General features: G+C 46.6%; 8 non-coding genes and 1 pseudogene across 8 annotated transcripts; 1 reads left to right on the plus strand and 8 right to left on the minus strand.

Annotated features, from left to right (window-relative positions):
- Positions 1-259: 259 nt before the first annotated feature.
- LOC130325881 (U2 spliceosomal RNA) lies at positions 260-450 on the minus strand. The gene has a single exon (XR_008870611.1). It is a non-coding gene; the product is annotated as a U2 spliceosomal RNA (small nuclear RNA).
- A 2,083-nt stretch (positions 451-2,533) lies between these two features.
- LOC130325875 (U2 spliceosomal RNA) lies at positions 2,534-2,724 on the minus strand. The gene has a single exon (XR_008870606.1). It is a non-coding gene; the product is annotated as a U2 spliceosomal RNA (small nuclear RNA).
- Positions 2,725-4,810: 2,086 nt separating this feature from the next.
- Positions 4,811-5,001, minus strand: LOC130325876 (U2 spliceosomal RNA). Its single transcript, XR_008870607.1, has one exon. It is a non-coding gene; the product is annotated as a U2 spliceosomal RNA (small nuclear RNA).
- Positions 5,002-7,064: 2,063 nt separating this feature from the next.
- On the minus strand, positions 7,065-7,255 carry LOC130325877 (U2 spliceosomal RNA). The gene has a single exon (XR_008870608.1). It is a non-coding gene; the product is annotated as a U2 spliceosomal RNA (small nuclear RNA).
- Positions 7,256-9,328: 2,073 nt separating this feature from the next.
- On the minus strand, positions 9,329-9,519 carry LOC130325878 (U2 spliceosomal RNA). Its single transcript, XR_008870609.1, has one exon. It is a non-coding gene; the product is annotated as a U2 spliceosomal RNA (small nuclear RNA).
- Positions 9,520-11,603: 2,084 nt separating this feature from the next.
- On the minus strand, positions 11,604-11,794 carry LOC130325884 (U2 spliceosomal RNA). The gene has a single exon (XR_008870614.1). It is a non-coding gene; the product is annotated as a U2 spliceosomal RNA (small nuclear RNA).
- Positions 11,795-12,486: 692 nt separating this feature from the next.
- On the minus strand, positions 12,487-12,646 carry LOC130325885 (U2 spliceosomal RNA; annotated as a pseudogene).
- A 2,080-nt stretch (positions 12,647-14,726) lies between these two features.
- On the minus strand, positions 14,727-14,917 carry LOC130325879 (U2 spliceosomal RNA). The gene has a single exon (XR_008870610.1). It is a non-coding gene; the product is annotated as a U2 spliceosomal RNA (small nuclear RNA).
- Positions 14,918-16,693: 1,776 nt separating this feature from the next.
- LOC130325883 (U2 spliceosomal RNA) lies at positions 16,694-16,888 on the plus strand. The gene has a single exon (XR_008870613.1). It is a non-coding gene; the product is annotated as a U2 spliceosomal RNA (small nuclear RNA).
- Positions 16,889-16,943: the final 55 nt, after the last annotated feature.

Raw genomic sequence — 16,943 nt, forward strand, 5'->3', positions numbered from 1 at the left:
CTGCACAGGTGTGCTGGCTACTCAAATGATCCAATTAAGGAGGCCATTTAGTCAGCAGCAGCAGAAGTCCTGTGCCTGGACGCTCCAACAGCGGCCAGACACAAGCAGAAGCAGAAGCAGCAGAAGCAGCAGAAGCAGCAGCAGCACCACCTTTTGTTTTTTGGCTGCAGCAGCAGCAAGGCCCACAGGGCTGGCTAGCTGGCTAGCCAGCAAGCAGGTAGCAATGAAAGTAGGAATCTTTCTTTTTAACCCTGTAAGGGGGTGGTGCACTGTACCCGAAGATACTGCCATATCGGGTCAATGCATAGAGCGACGGAAGCAAGCTTCGAAATCGGCCCCCGTTCTCAAAAATCCATTTAATATATGGTCCCCAGATAGGGGACGTATCAGATATTAAACTGATAAGAACAGATACTACACTTGATCTTAGCCAAAAGGCCGAGAAGCGATAACCGTGAAAGGGGCGGGCCCAACAAGGTGCCCTTCATGGGCACTATCACTGCTTGCTGTCAGGGAGGCTGCCAGACAATTTTCCATGCACACTCTGGGCTGGGGGGCAGTCAACCACCAGTACACACAGCAGAACCTAAACCCATACCATTATTGCTAAGCAGCAAGACAGGGGCCCATTGCACTCCCACGGGGCCTTTTTAAATGCAATCCATAACCCGGATTTGCCAGGAACCCTTCTTACTCCTCCTACTTGCATGTGACACTGGGCTTAGGATCTGCATAGGAAACACACACACAAGCACACACCTACCTTTGTTGCCTGCAGATGCCTCCTTGGCTGTCCCCAAACGGTATCAAACCAACACCCACGGGAAGCTGTAAGCATAGAGGACATGCCTGCACCCCATTGGACTTACCTGTGTGGGTTAAACCCGGGTTATTTGACAACCTATGGCGGTGATGGTTCTGCTCAGGCAGAGCAGTGCTGATGCTCCTCATAAAGCTGTCGCTGCTGTGAAGGTTCTAGGTGACATCACAAATCCCTATGGTTACATACACAACAAAGCTGGGTTGTTGTTGTTTACACTCTGCAAGGCCTGTGGAAGTGAGTGACATCATAGCACTGTAGTTCTGAGGGTTCTAGATGGATGCAACAATCTCCTGTTGCTTCTATGAAGGCCATAATAGACGACATCACCAAACAGCTCCATAGTCACATACACAGCAAAGGAGAGATGTTGTTTACACCTAGTGATGTCAGTGGTATTGAGTGACATCACAGCACAGTGCTAAGGCTCCTGGGCCTGGACACAGCAGCGGCTGCAATATCTCAACGGAGAATACGTTTATATATATGTGTGTGTGTGCGCATATATATATATATATATATATATATATATATATATATTTCTCCGCCGAAATCACTTTTAAACCCATTTCCACCTTTTTTTCCCTTCTCTTCCTCTTACTTTTTTTTCACGTTTTTTTTACGTTTTTCTCCTTTTCGCCTCTTTTCTGGGCGTATTATTCTTCTTTTTCTTCTTTTTTTTCGTCTAATGCATACCCCATCAGTGCAGCAATGCTTATTCAATACCGCCAGCAGATGGAGACACTGGGGGATAATTTTCTAAGGATTTATACTGATTTTTCCTGTCTGAATTTGTCGCACAGAAAGTTGCAGGCCAAATATGTGTGACATTTCTGCGACTTTAGCTTCTAGAGCATTTTTACAACATTATACATAGGTGCTGAATACATAAAAAGCGACTGTTCAGCGACAGACAAGTCGCATCGGCTGAAAGTAGGCCAGAATGTCAGTCCATGTTGGAGCAGGTTTAGATACAGTCTAAAGTATAGATCTCAAAGTCTGTGCACAGAATTTAGCAAGGGCCTCGCACCTTCTGATGCATCAGGTAGGTGCACAATAGCATAGCCTAACCCTCTGTACTTTGGTCTATATTGATGCGGGACATAGACAGCCAGCTGATGACCAATCCATTAGTGCAATGGATGGCTGGAAGCATTTGTCTTTGCCTTTGCAATACCACAGAAGCAATGCATGGTCAATGTACAGCAATGACACACCTGTGTGAACAGCCAGGAGACCCCCCCCCCCCCATGTTATGTTACATAGTTACATAGTTAGTACGGTCGAAAAAAGACATATGTCCATCAAGTTCAACCAGGGAATTAAGGGGTAGGGGTGTGGCGCGATATTGGGGAAGGGATGAGATTTTATATTTCTTCATAAGCATTAATCTTATTTTGTCAATTAGGAACATTCAGCACCCACCCGCTATCAAGGCAGCTGCCTATCATGTCATGCCCTACCTGCACAGGTGTGCTGGCTACTCAAATGATCCAATTAAGGAGGCCATTTAGTCAGCAGCAGCAGAAGTCCTGTGCCTGGACGCTCCAACAGCGGCCAGACACAAGCAGAAGCAGAAGCAGCAGAAGCAGCAGCAGCACCACCTTTTGTTTTTTGGCTGCAGCAGCAGCAAGGCCCACAGGGCTGGCTAGCTGGCTAGCCAGCAAGCAGGTAGCAATGAAAGTAGGAATCTTTCTTTTTAACCCTGTAAGGGGGTGGTGCACTGTACCCGAAGATACTGCCATATCGGGTCAATGCATAGGGCGACGGAAGCAAGCTTCGAAATCGGCCCCCGTTCTCAAAAATCCATTTAATATATGGTCCCCAGATAGGGGACGTATCAGATATTAAACTGATAAGAACAGATACTACACTTGATCTTAGCCAAAAGGCCGAGAAGCGATAACCGTGAAAGGGGCGGGCCCAACAAGGTGCCCTTCATGGGCACTATCACTGCTTGCTGTCAGGGAGGCTGCCAGACAATTTTCCATGCACACTCTGGGCTGGGGGGCAGTCAACCACCAGTACACACAGCAGAACCTAAACCCATACCATTATTGCTAAGCAGCAAGACAGGGGCCCATTGCACTCCCACGGGGCCTTTTTAAATGCAATCCATAACCCGGATTTGCCAGGAACCCTTCTTACTCCTCCTACTTGCATGTGACACTGGGCTTAGGATCTGCATAGGAAACACACACACAAGCACACACCTACCTTTGTTGCCTGCAGATGCCTCCTTGGCTGTCCCCAAACGGTATCAAACCAACACCCACGGGAAGCTGTAAGCATAGAGGACATGCCTGCACCCCATTGGACTTACCTGTGTGGGTTAAACCCGGGTTATTTGACAACCTATGGCGGTGATGGTTCTGCTCAGGCAGAGCAGTGCTGATGCTCCTCATAAAGCTGTCGCTGCTGTGAAGGTTCTAGGTGACATCACAAATCCCTATGGTTACATACACAACAAAGCTGGGTTGTTGTTGTTTACACTCTGCAAGGCCTGTGGAAGTGAGTGACATCATAGCACTGTAGTTCTGAGGGTTCTAGATGGATGCAACAATCTCCTGTTGCTTCTATGAAGGCCATAATAGACGACATCACCAAACAGCTCCATAGTCACATACACAGCAAAGGAGAGATGTTGTTTACACCTAGTGATGTCAGTGGTATTGAGTGACATCACAGCACAGTGCTAAGGCTCCTGGGCCTGGACACAGCAGCGGCTGCAATATCTCAACGGAGAATACGTTTATATATATGTGTGTGTGTGCGCGTATATATATATATATATATATATATATATATATATATATTTCTCCGCCGAAATCACTTTTAAACCCATTTCCACCTTTTTTTCCCTTCTCTTCCTCTTACTTTTTTTTCACGTTTTCTTTACGTTTTTCTCCTTTTCGCCTCTTTTCTGGGCGTATTATTCTTCTTTTTCTTCTTTTTTTTCGTCTAATGCATACCCCATCAGTGCAGCAATGCTTATTCAATACCGCCAGCAGATGGAGACACTGGGGGATAATTTTCTAAGGATTTATACTGATTTTTCCTGTCTGAATTTGTCGCACAGAAAGTTGCAGGCCAAATATGTGTGACATTTCTGCGACTTTAGCTTCTAGAGCATTTTTACAACATTATACATAGGTGCTGAATACATAAAAAGCGACTGTTCAGCGACAGACAAGTCGCATCGGCTGAAAGTAGGCCAGAATGTCAGTCCATGTTGGAGCAGGTTTAGATACAGTCTAAAGTATAGATCTCAAAGTCTGTGCACAGAATTTAGCAAGGGCCTCGCACCTTCTGATGCATCAGGTAGGTGCACAATAGCATAGCCTAACCCTCTGTACTTTGGTCTATATTGATGCGGGACATAGACAGCCAGCTGATGACCAATCCATTAGTGCAATGGATGGCTGGAAGCATTTGTCTTTGCCTTTGCAATACCACAGAAGCAATGCATGGTCAATGTACAGCAATGACACACCTGTGTGAACAGCCAGGAGACCCCCCCCCCCCCCATGTTATGTTACATAGTTACATAGTTAGTACGGTCGAAAAAAGACATATGTCCATCAAGTTCAACCAGGGAATTAAGGGGTAGGGGTGTGGCGCGATATTGGGGAAGGGATGAGATTTTATATTTCTTCATAAGCATTAATCTTATTTTGTCAATTAGGAACATTCAGCACCCACCCGCTATCAAGGCAGCTGCCTATCATGTCATGCCCTACCTGCACAGGTGTGCTGGCTACTCAAATGATCCAATTAAGGAGGCCATTTAGTCAGCAGCAGCAGAAGTCCTGTGCCTGGACGCTCCAACAGCGGCCAGACACAAGCAGAAGCAGAAGCAGCAGAAGCAGCAGCAGCACCACCTTTTGTTTTTTGGCTGCAGCAGCAGCAAGGCCCACAGGGCTGGCTAGCTGGCTAGCCAGCAAGCAGGTAGCAATGAAAGTAGGAATCTTTCTTTTTAACCCTGTAAGGGGGTGGTGCACTGTACCCGAAGATACTGCCATATCGGGTCAATGCATAGGGCGACGGAAGCAAGCTTCGAAATCGGCCCCCGTTCTCAAAAATCCATTTAATATATGGTCCCCAGATAGGGGACGTATCAGATATTAAACTGATAAGAACAGATACTACACTTGATCTTAGCCAAAAGGCCGAGAAGCGATAACCGTGAAAGGGGCGGGCCCAACAAGGTGCCCTTCATGGGCACTATCACTGCTTGCTGTCAGGGAGGCTGCCAGACAATTTTCCATGCACACTCTGGGCTGGGGGGCAGTCAACCACCAGTACACACAGCAGAACCTAAACCCATACCATTATTGCTAAGCAGCAAGACAGGGGCCCATTGCACTCCCACGGGGCCTTTTTAAATGCAATCCATAACCCGGATTTGCCAGGAACCCTTCTTACTCCTCCTACTTGCATGTGACACTGGGCTTAGGATCTGCATAGGAAACACACACACAAGCACACACCTACCTTTGTTGCCTGCAGATGCCTCCTTGGCTGTCCCCAAACGGTATCAAACCAACACCCACGGGAAGCTGTAAGCATAGAGGACATGCCTGCACCCCATTGGACTTACCTGTGTGGGTTAAACCCGGGTTATTTGACAACCTATGGCGGTGATGGTTCTGCTCAGGCAGAGCAGTGCTGATGCTCCTCATAAAGCTGTCGCTGCTGTGAAGGTTCTAGGTGACATCACAAATCCCTATGGTTACATACACAACAAAGCTGGGTTGTTGTTGTTTACACTCTGCAAGGCCTGTGGAAGTGAGTGACATCATAGCACTGTAGTTCTGAGGGTTCTAGATGGATGCAACAATCTCCTGTTGCTTCTATGAAGGCCATAATAGACGACATCACCAAACAGCTCCATAGTCACATACACAGCAAAGGAGAGATGTTGTTTACACCTAGTGATGTCAGTGGTATTGAGTGACATCACAGCACAGTGCTAAGGCTCCTGGGCCTGGACACAGCAGCGGCTGCAATATCTCAACGGAGAATACGTTTATATATATGTGTGTGTGTGCGCGTATATATATATATATATATATATATATATTTCTCCGCCGAAATCACTTTTAAACCCATTTCCACCTTTTTTTCCCTTCTCTTCCTCTTACTTTTTTTTCACGTTTTTTTACGTTTTTCTCCTTTTCGCCTCTTTTCTGGGCGTATTATTCTTCTTTTTCTTCTTTTTTTTCGTCTAATGCATACCCCATCAGTGCAGCAATGCTTATTCAATACCGCCAGCAGATGGAGACACTGGGGGATAATTTTCTAAGGATTTATACTGATTTTTCCTGTCTGAATTTGTCGCACAGAAAGTTGCAGGCCAAATATGTGTGACATTTCTGCGACTTTAGCTTCTAGAGCATTTTTACAACATTATACATAGGTGCTGAATACATAAAAAGCGACTGTTCAGCGACAGACAAGTCGCATCGGCTGAAAGTAGGCCAGAATGTCAGTCCATGTTGGAGCAGGTTTAGATACAGTCTAAAGTATAGATCTCAAAGTCTGTGCACAGAATTTAGCAAGGGCCTCGCACCTTCTGATGCATCAGGTAGGTGCACAATAGCATAGCCTAACCCTCTGTACTTTGGTCTATATTGATGCGGGACATAGACAGCCAGCTGATGACCAATCCATTAGTGCAATGGATGGCTGGAAGCATTTGTCTTTGCCTTTGCAATACCACAGAAGCAATGCATGGTCAATGTACAGCAATGACACACCTGTGTGAACAGCCAGGAGACCCCCCCCCCCATGTTATGTTACATAGTTATATAGTTAGTACGGTCGAAAAAAGACATATGTCCATCAAGTTCAACCAGGGAATTAAGGGGTAGGGGTGTGGCGCGATATTGGGGAAGGGATGAGATTTTATATTTCTTCATAAGCATTAATCTTATTTTGTCAATTAGGAACATTCAGCACCCACCCGCTATCAAGGCAGCTGCCTATCATGTAATGCCCTACCTGCACAGGTGTGCTGGCTACTCAAATGATCCAATTAAGGAGGCCATTTAGTCAGCAGCAGCAGAAGTCCTGTGCCTGGACGCTCCAACAGCAGCCAGACACAAGCAGAAGCAGAAGCAGCAGAAGCACCACCTTTTGTTTCTTGGCTGCAGCAGCAGCAAGGCCCACAGGGCTGGCTAGCTGGCTAGCCAGCAAGCAGGTAGCAATGAAAGTAGGAATCTTTCTTTTTAACCCTGTAAGGGGGTGGTGCACTGTACCCGAAGATACTGCCATATCGGGTCAATGCATAGGGCGACGGAAGCAAGCTTCGAAATCGGCCCCCGTTCTCAAAAATCCATTTAATATATGGTCCCCAGATAGGGGACGTATCAGATATTAAACTGATAAGAACAGATACTACACTTGATCTTAGCCAAAAGGCCGAGAAGCGATAACCGTGAAAGGGGCGGGCCCAACAAGGTGCCCTTCATGGGCACTATCACTGCTTGCTGTCAGGGAGGCTGCCAGACAATTTTCCATGCACACTCTGGGCTGGGGGGCAGTCAACCACCAGTACACACAGCAGAACCTAAACCCATACCATTATTGCTAAGCAGCAAGACAGGGGCCCATTGCACTCCCACGGGGCCTTTTTAAATGCAATCCATAACCCGGATTTGCCAGGAACCCTTCTTACTCCTCCTACTTGCATGTGACACTGGGCTTAGGATCTGCATAGGAAACACACACACAAGCACACACCTACCTTTGTTGCCTGCAGATGCCTCCTTGGCTGTCCCCAAACGGTATCAAACCAACACCCACGGGAAGCTGTAAGCATAGAGGACATGCCTGCACCCCATTGGACTTACCTGTGTGGGTTAAACCCGGGTTATTTGACAACCTATGGCGGTGATGGTTCTGCTCAGGCAGAGCAGTGCTGATGCTCCTCATAAAGCTGTCGCTGCTGTGAAGGTTCTAGGTGACATCACAAATCCCTATGGTTACATACACAACAAAGCTGGGTTGTTGTTGTTTACACTCTGCAAGGCCTGTGGAAGTGAGTGACATCATAGCACTGTAGTTCTGAGGGTTCTAGATGGATGCAACAATCTCCTGTTGCTTCTATGAAGGCCATAATAGACGACATCACCAAACAGCTCCATAGTCACATACACAGCAAAGGAGAGATGTTGTTTACACCTAGTGATGTCAGTGGTATTGAGTGACATCACAGCACAGTGCTAAGGCTCCTGGGCCTGGACACAGCAGCGGCTGCAATATCTCAACGGAGAATACGTTTATATATATGTGTGTGTGTGCGCGTATATATATATATATATATATATATATATATATATTTCTCCGCCGAAATCACTTTTAAACCCATTTCCACCTTTTTTTCCCTTCTCTTCCTCTTACTTTTTTTTCACGTTTTTTTTACGTTTTTCTCCTTTTCGCCTCTTTTCTGGGCGTATTATTCTTCTTTTTCTTCTTTTTTTTCGTCTAATGCATACCCCATCAGTGCAGCAATGCTTATTCAATACCGCCAGCAGATGGAGACACTGGGGGATAATTTTCTAAGGATTTATACTGATTTTTCCTGTCTGAATTTGTCGCACAGAAAGTTGCAGGCCAAATATGTGTGACATTTCTGCGACTTTAGCTTCTAGAGCATTTTTACAACATTATACATAGGTGCTGAATACATAAAAAGCGACTGTTCAGCGACAGACAAGTCGCATCGGCTGAAAGTAGGCCAGAATGTCAGTCCATGTTGGAGCAGGTTTAGATACAGTCTAAAGTATAGATCTCAAAGTCTGTGCACAGAATTTAGCAAGGGCCTCGCACCTTCTGATGCATCAGGTAGGTGCACAATAGCATAGCCTAACCCTCTGTACTTTGGTCTATATTGATGCGGGACATAGACAGCCAGCTGATGACCAATCCATTAGTGCAATGGATGGCTGGAAGCATTTGTCTTTGCCTTTGCAATACCACAGAAGCAATGCATGGTCAATGTACAGCAATGACACACCTGTGTGAACAGCCAGGAGACCCCCCCCCCCCCCATGTTATGTTACATAGTTACATAGTTAGTACGGTCGAAAAAAGACATATGTCCATCAAGTTCAACCAGGGAATTAAGGGGTAGGGGTGTGGCGCGATATTGGGGAAGGGATGAGATTTTATATTTCTTCATAAGCATTAATCTTATTTTGTCAATTAGGAACATTCAGCACCCACCCGCTATCAAGGCAGCTGCCTATCATGTAATGCCCTACCTGTACAGGTGTGCTGGCTACTCAAATGATCCAATTAAGGAGGCCATTTAGTCAGCAGCAGCAGAAGTCCTGTGCCTGGACGCTCCAACAGCAGCCAGACACAAGCAGAAGCAGAAGCAGCAGAAGCACCACCTTTTGTTTCTTGGCTGCAGCAGCAGCAAGGCCCACAGGGCTGGCTAGCTGGCTAGCCAGCAAGCAGGTAGCAATGAAAGTAGGAATCTTTCTTTTTAACCCTGTAAGGGGGTGGTGCACTGTACCCGAAGATACTGCCATATCGGGTCAATGCATAGGGCGACGGAAGCAAGCTTCGAAATCGGCCCCCGTTCTCAAAAATCCATTTAATATATGGTCCCCAGATAGGGGACGTATCAGATATTAAACTGATAAGAACAGATACTACACTTGATCTTAGCCAAAAGGCCGAGAAGCGATAACCGTGAAAGGGGCGGGCCCAACAAGGTGCCCTTCATGGGCACTATCACTGCTTGCTGTCAGGGAGGCTGCCAGACAATTTTCCATGCACACTCTGGGCTGGGGGGCAGTCAACCACCAGTACACACAGCAGAACCTAAACCCATACCATTATTGCTAAGCAGCAAGACAGGGGCCCATTGCACTCCCACGGGGCCTTTTTAAATGCAATCCATAACCCGGATTTGCCAGGAACCCTTCTTACTCCTCCTACTTGCATGTGACACTGGGCTTAGGATCTGCATAGGAAACACACACACAAGCACACACCTACCTTTGTTGCCTGCAGATGCCTCCTTGGCTGTCCCCAAACGGTATCAAACCAACACCCACGGGAAGCTGTAAGCATAGAGGACATGCCTGCACCCCATTGGACTTACCTGTGTGGGTTAAACCCGGGTTATTTGACAACCTATGGCGGTGATGGTTCTGCTCAGGCAGAGCAGTGCTGATGCTCCTCATAAAGCTGTCGCTGCTGTGAAGGTTCTAGGTGACATCACAAATCCCTATGGTTACATACACAACAAAGCTGGGTTGTTGTTGTTTACACTCTGCAAGGCCTGTGGAAGTGAGTGACATCATAGCACTGTAGTTCTGAGGGTTCTAGATGGATGCAACAATCTCCTGTTGCTTCTATGAAGGCCATAATAGACGACATCACCAAACAGCTCCATAGTCACATACACAGCAAAGGAGAGATGTTGTTTACACCTAGTGATGTCAGTGGTATTGAGTGACATCACAGCACAGTGCTAAGGCTCCTGGGCCTGGACACAGCAGCGGCTGCAATATCTCAACGGAGAATACGTTTATATATATGTGTGTGTGTGCGCGTATATATATATATATATATATATATATATATATATATATATATTTCTCCGCCGAAATCACTTTTAAACCCATTTCCACCTTTTTTTCCCTTCTCTTCCTCTTACTTTTTTTTCACGTTTTTTTACGTTTTTCTCCTTTTCGCCTCTTTTCTGGGCGTATTATTCTTCTTTTTCTTCTTTTTTTTCGTCTAATGCATACCCCATCAGTGCAGCAATGCTTATTCAATACCGCCAGCAGATGGAGACACTGGGGGATAATTTTCTAAGGATTTATACTGATTTTTCCTGTCTGAATTTGTCGCACAGAAAGTTGCAGGCCAAATATGTGTGACATTTCTGCGACTTTAGCTTCTAGAGCATTTTTACAACATTATACATAGGTGCTGAATACATAAAAAGCGACTGTTCAGCGACAGACAAGTCGCATCGGCTGAAAGTAGGCCAGAATGTCAGTCCATGTTGGAGCAGGTTTAGATACAGTCTAAAGTATAGATCTCAAAGTCTGTGCACAGAATTTAGCAAGGGCCTCGCACCTTCTGATGCATCAGGTAGGTGCACAATAGCATAGCCTAACCCTCTGTACTTTGGTCTATATTGATGCGGGACATAGACAGCCAGCTGATGACCAATCCATTAGTGCAATGGATGGCTGGAAGCATTTGTCTTTGCCTTTGCAATACCACAGAAGCAATGCATGGTCAATGTACAGCAATGACACACCTGTGTGAACAGCCAGGAGACCCCCCCCCATGTTATGTTACATAGTTACATAGTTAGTACGGTCGAAAAAAGACATATGTCCATCAAGTTCAACCAGGGAATTAAGGGGTAGGGGTGTGGCGCGATATTGGGGAAGGGATGAGATTTTATATTTCTTCATAAGCATTAATCTTATTTTGTCAATTAGGAACATTCAGCACCCACCCGCTATCAAGGCAGCTGCCTATCATGTCATGCCCTACCTGCACAGGTGTGCTGGCTACTCAAATGATCCAATTAAGGAGGCCATTTAGTCAGCAGCAGCAGAAGTCCTGTGCCTGGACGCTCCAACAGCGGCCAGACACAAGCAGAAGCAGAAGCAGCAGAAGCAGCAGCAGCACCACCTTTTGTTTTTTGGCTGCAGCAGCAGCAAGGCCCACAGGGCTGGCTAGCTGGCTAGCCAGCAAGCAGGTAGCAATGAAAGTAGGAATCTTTCTTTTTAACCCTGTAAGGGGGTGGTGCACTGTACCCGAAGATACTGCCATATCGGGTCAATGCATAGGGCGACGGAAGCAAGCTTCGAAATCGGCCCCCGTTCTCAAAAATCCATTTAATATATGGTCCCCAGATAGGGGACGTATCAGATATTAAACTGATAAGAACAGATTTTTTTTTTTTTTTTTTTTTTTTTATCTAAAGCCGAGGAACGTGCTTTCGATTCACCCAAAGTGCAAGAAAAAGTGCAAACGTGTTACACTAAAAAAACGTGCACAAAGGATGCGGTCTATCGCAAGCCCTTCTCCGATAGGAGAGAGGCCCCCCAACAAACCTTACCCTTCGCCTCCGGACCAAAAGGTACCTGCGAGGTTCCAGGTTCGATGTCCCTTTTCGCCGAAGCTACTAGGAGACCACAAATGCTCCCGGCATCCCCCTTGGCGTTAGCCAAGGTATCTGCCCGCAGAGCCGATTACGGTAGGTACCCTGCGAAGCAGGAGTACCCGGGGTGTTTGCAGGGAGGTGCGGAACCTAATGGCCACACACACCTCCCCTAGACCGCCAGGAGGGACACCCAGAAGGGCTACCGCATCCTGACAAATCCTGTGAACACACAACACGCAAAAAGTGACACAGTGAGACAAAAAATAAATAAATAAGTGAATGTGTGCAGATATACTGCCCGGACATCCGGCCGGATCTATAAAAATTTCTCTGATCCTAGCCAGAAGGCCGGGAATCAAGAGGTGAGTGCCACAAGGTGAAGAGATTATGGTGCCCGTGCTTCAACTCAGTGAGCCTATTCTCCCAGTGAGTTTCGGCACCTCGGGGTCACCACTCCCCGAGGCACAAAAGTACCTCGGCTCTAGACCCTCTCAGCCTCATGGCGAGACCCGGAGGGAACAGGTCACATCGGGGCAGCCGTCGAGCTGATTCCTCAGAACCAGCCCCGGAAAGCCCTGGTACACCTGCATCCTCCATGCAGCACCCATCCCCACCAGCATGAAAACTGATAAGAACAGATACTACACTTGATCTTAGCCAAAAGGCCGAGAAGCGATAACCGTGAAAGGGGCGGGCCCAACAAGGTGCCCTTCATGGGTACTATCACTGCTTGCTGTCAGGGAGGCTGCCAGACAATTTTCCATGCACACTCTGGGCTGGGGGGCAGTCAACCACCAGTACACACAGCAGAACCTAAACCCATACCATTATTGCTAAGCAGCAAGACAGGGGCCCATTGCACTCCCACGGGGCCTTTTTAAATGCAATCCATAACCCGGATTTGCCAGGAACCCTTCTTACTCCTCCTACTTGCATGTGACACTGGGCTTAGGATCTGCATAGGAAACACACACACAAGCACACACCTACCTTTGTTGCCTGCAGATGCCTCCTTGGCTGTCCCCAAACGGTATCAAACCAACACCCACGGGAAGCTGTAAGCATAGAGGACATGCCTGCACCCCATTGGACTTACCTGTGTGGGTTAAACCCGGGTTATTTGACAACCTATGGCGGTGATGGTTCTGCTCAGGCAGAGCAGTGCTGATGCTCCTCATAAAGCTGTCGCTGCTGTGAAGGTTCTAGGTGACATCACAAATCCCTATGGTTACATACACAACAAAGCTGGGTTGTTGTTGTTTACACTCTGCAAGGCCTGTGGAAGTGAGTGACATCATAGCACTGTAGTTCTGAGGGTTCTAGATGGATGCAACAATCTCCTGTTGCTTCTATGAAGGCCATAATAGACGACATCACCAAACAGCTCCATAGTCACATACACAGCAAAGGAGAGATGTTGTTTACACCTAGTGATGTCAGTGGTATTGAGTGACATCACAGCACAGTGCTAAGGCTCCTGGGCCTGGACACAGCAGCGGCTGCAATATCTCAACGGAGAATACGTTTATATATATGTGTGTGTGTGCGCGTATATATATATATATATATATATATATATATATATTTCTCCGCCGAAATCACTTTTAAACCCATTTCCACCTTTTTTTCCCTTCTCTTCCTCTTACTTTTTTTTCACGTTTTTTTTACGTTTTTCTCCTTTTCGCCTCTTTTCTGGGCGTATTATTCTTCTTTTTCTTCTTTTTTTTCGTCTAATGCATACCCCATCAGTGCAGCAATGCTTATTCAATACCGCCAGCAGATGGAGACACTGGGGGATAATTTTCTAAGGATTTATACTGATTTTTCCTGTCTGAATTTGTCGCACAGAAAGTTGCAGGCCAAATATGTGTGACATTTCTGCGACTTTAGCTTCTAGAGCATTTTTACAACATTATACATAGGTGCTGAATACATAAAAAGCGACTGTTCAGCGACAGACAAGTCGCATCGGCTGAAAGTAGGCCAGAATGTCAGTCCATGTTGGAGCAGGTTTAGATACAGTCTAAAGTATAGATCTCAAAGTCTGTGCACAGAATTTAGCAAGGGCCTCGCACCTTCTGATGCATCAGGTAGGTGCACAATAGCATAGCCTAACCCTCTGTACTTTGGTCTATATTGATGCGGGACATAGACAGCCAGCTGATGACCAATCCATTAGTGCAATGGATGGCTGGAAGCATTTGTCTTTGCCTTTGCAATACCACAGAAGCAATGCATGGTCAATGTACAGCAATGACACACCTGTGTGAACAGCCAGGAGACCCCCCCCCCCCATGTTATGTTACATAGTTACATAGTTAGTACGGTCGAAAAAAGACATATGTCCATCAAGTTCAACCAGGGAATTAAGGGGTAGGGGTGTGGCGCGATATTGGGGAAGGGATGAGATTTTATATTTCTTCATAAGCATTAATCTTATTTTGTCAATTAGGAACATTCAGCACCCACCCGCTATCAAGGCAGCTGCCTATCATGTCATGCCCTACCTGCACAGGTGTGCTGGCTACTCAAATGATCCAATTAAGGAGGCCATTTAGTCAGCAGCAGCAGAAGTCCTGTGCCTGGACGCTCCAACAGCGGCCAGACACAAGCAGAAGCAGAAGCAGCAGAAGCAGCAGCAGCACCACCTTTTGTTTTTTGGCTGCAGCAGCAGCAAGGCCCACAGGGCTGGCTAGCTGGCTAGCCAGCAAGCAGGTAGCAATGAAAGTAGGAATCTTTCTTTTTAACCCTGTAAGGGGGTGGTGCACTGTACCCGAAGATACTGCCATATCGGGTCAATGCATAGGGCGACGGAAGCAAGCTTCGAAATCGGCCCCCGTTCTCAAAAATCCATTTAATATATGGTCCCCAGATAGGGGACGTATCAGATATTAAACTGATAAGAACAGATACTACACTTGATCTTAGCCAAAAGGCCGAGAAGCGATAACCGTGAAAGGGGCGGGCCCAACAAGGTGCCCTTCATGGGCACTATCACTGCTTGCTGTCAGGGAGGCTGCCAGACAATTTTCCATGCACACTCTGGGCTGGGGGGCAGTCAACCACCAGTACACACAGCAGAACCTAAACCCATACCATTATTGCTAAGCAGCAAGACAGGGGCCCATTGCACTCCCACGGGGCCTTTTTAAATGCAATCCATAACCCGGATTTGCCAGGAACCCTTCTTACTCCTCCTACTTGCATGTGACACTGGGCTTAGGATCTGCATAGGAAACACACACACAAGCACACACCTACCTTTGTTGCCTGCAGATGCCTCCTTGGCTGTCCCCAAACGGTATCAAACCAACACCCACGGGAAGCTGTAAGCATAGAGGACATGCCTGCACCCCATTGGACTTACCTGTGTGGGTTAAACCCGGGTTATTTGACAACCTATGGCGGTGATGGTTCTGCTCAGGCAGAGCAGTGCTGATGCTCCTCATAAAGCTGTCGCTGCTGTGAAGGTTCTAGGTGACATCACAAATCCCTATGGTTACATACACAACAAAGCTGGGTTGTTTACACTCTGCAAGGCCTGTGGAAGTGAGTGACATCATAGCACTGTAGTTCTGAGGGTTCTAGATGGATGCAACAATCTCCTGTTGCTTCTATGAAGGCCATAATAGACGACATCACCAAACAGCTCCATAGTCACATACACAGCAAAGGAGAGATGTTGTTTACACCTAGTGATGTCAGTGGTATTGAGTGACATCACAGCACAGTGCTAAGGCTCCTGGGCCTGGACACAGCAGCGGCTGCAATATCTCAACGGAGAATACGTTTATATATATGTGTGTGTGTGCGCGTATATATATATATATATATATATATATATATATATATATATATATTTCTCCGCCGAAATCACTTTTAAACCCATTTCCACCTTTTTTTCCCTTCTCTTCCTCTTACTTTTTTTTCACGTTTTTTTACGTTTTTCTCCTTTTCGCCTCTTTTCTGGGCGTATTATTCTTCTTTTTCTTCTTTTTTTTCGTCTAATGCATACCCCATCAGTGCAGCAATGCTTATTCAATACCGCCAGCAGATGGAGACACTGGGGGATAATTTTCTAAGGATTTATACTGATTTTTCCTGTCTGAATTTGTCGCACAGAAAGTTGCAGGCCAAATATGTGTGACATTTCTGCGACTTTAGCTTCTAGAGCATTTTTACAACATTATACATAGGTGCTGAATACATAAAAAGCGACTGTTCAGCGACAGACAAGTCGCATCGGCTGAAAGTAGGCCAGAATGTCAGTCCATGTTGGAGCAGGTTTAGATACAGTCTAAAGTATAGATCTCAAAGTCTGTGCACAGAATTTAGCAAGGGCCTCGCACCTTCTGATGCATCAGGTAGGTGCACAATAGCATAGCCTAACCCTCTGTACTTTGGTCTATATTGATGCGGGACATAGACAGCCAGCTGATGACCAATCCATTAGTGCAATGGATGGCTGGAAGAATTTGTCTTTGCCTTTGCAATACCACAGAAGCAATGCATGGTCAATGTACAGCAATGACACACCTGTGTGAACAGCCAGGAGACCCCCCCCCCCCCCCATGTTATGTTACATAGTTACTGCTGTGTGTACTGGTGGTTGACTGCCCCCCAGCCCAGAGTGTGCATGGAAAATTGTCTGGCAGCCTCCCTGACAGCAAGCAGTGATAGTGCCCATGAAGGGCACCTTGTTGGGCCCCGCCCCTTTCACGGTTATCGCTTCTCGGCCTTTTGGCCTAAGATCAAGTGTAGTATCTGTTCTTATCAGTTTAATATCTGATACGTCCCCCTATCTGGGGACCATATATTAAATGGATTTTTGAGAACGGGGGCCGATTTCGAAGCTTGCTTCCGTTCGCCCCTATGCATTGACCCGATATGGCAGTATCTTCGGGTACAGTGCACCACCCCCTTACAGGGTTAAAAAGAAAGATTCCTACTTTCATTGCTACCTGCTTGCTGGCT

This window comes from Hyla sarda, unplaced genomic scaffold, assembly GCF_029499605.1.
Source record: "Hyla sarda isolate aHylSar1 unplaced genomic scaffold, aHylSar1.hap1 scaffold_2766, whole genome shotgun sequence".
Classification (NCBI taxonomy): Eukaryota; Metazoa; Chordata; class Amphibia; order Anura; family Hylidae; genus Hyla; species Hyla sarda.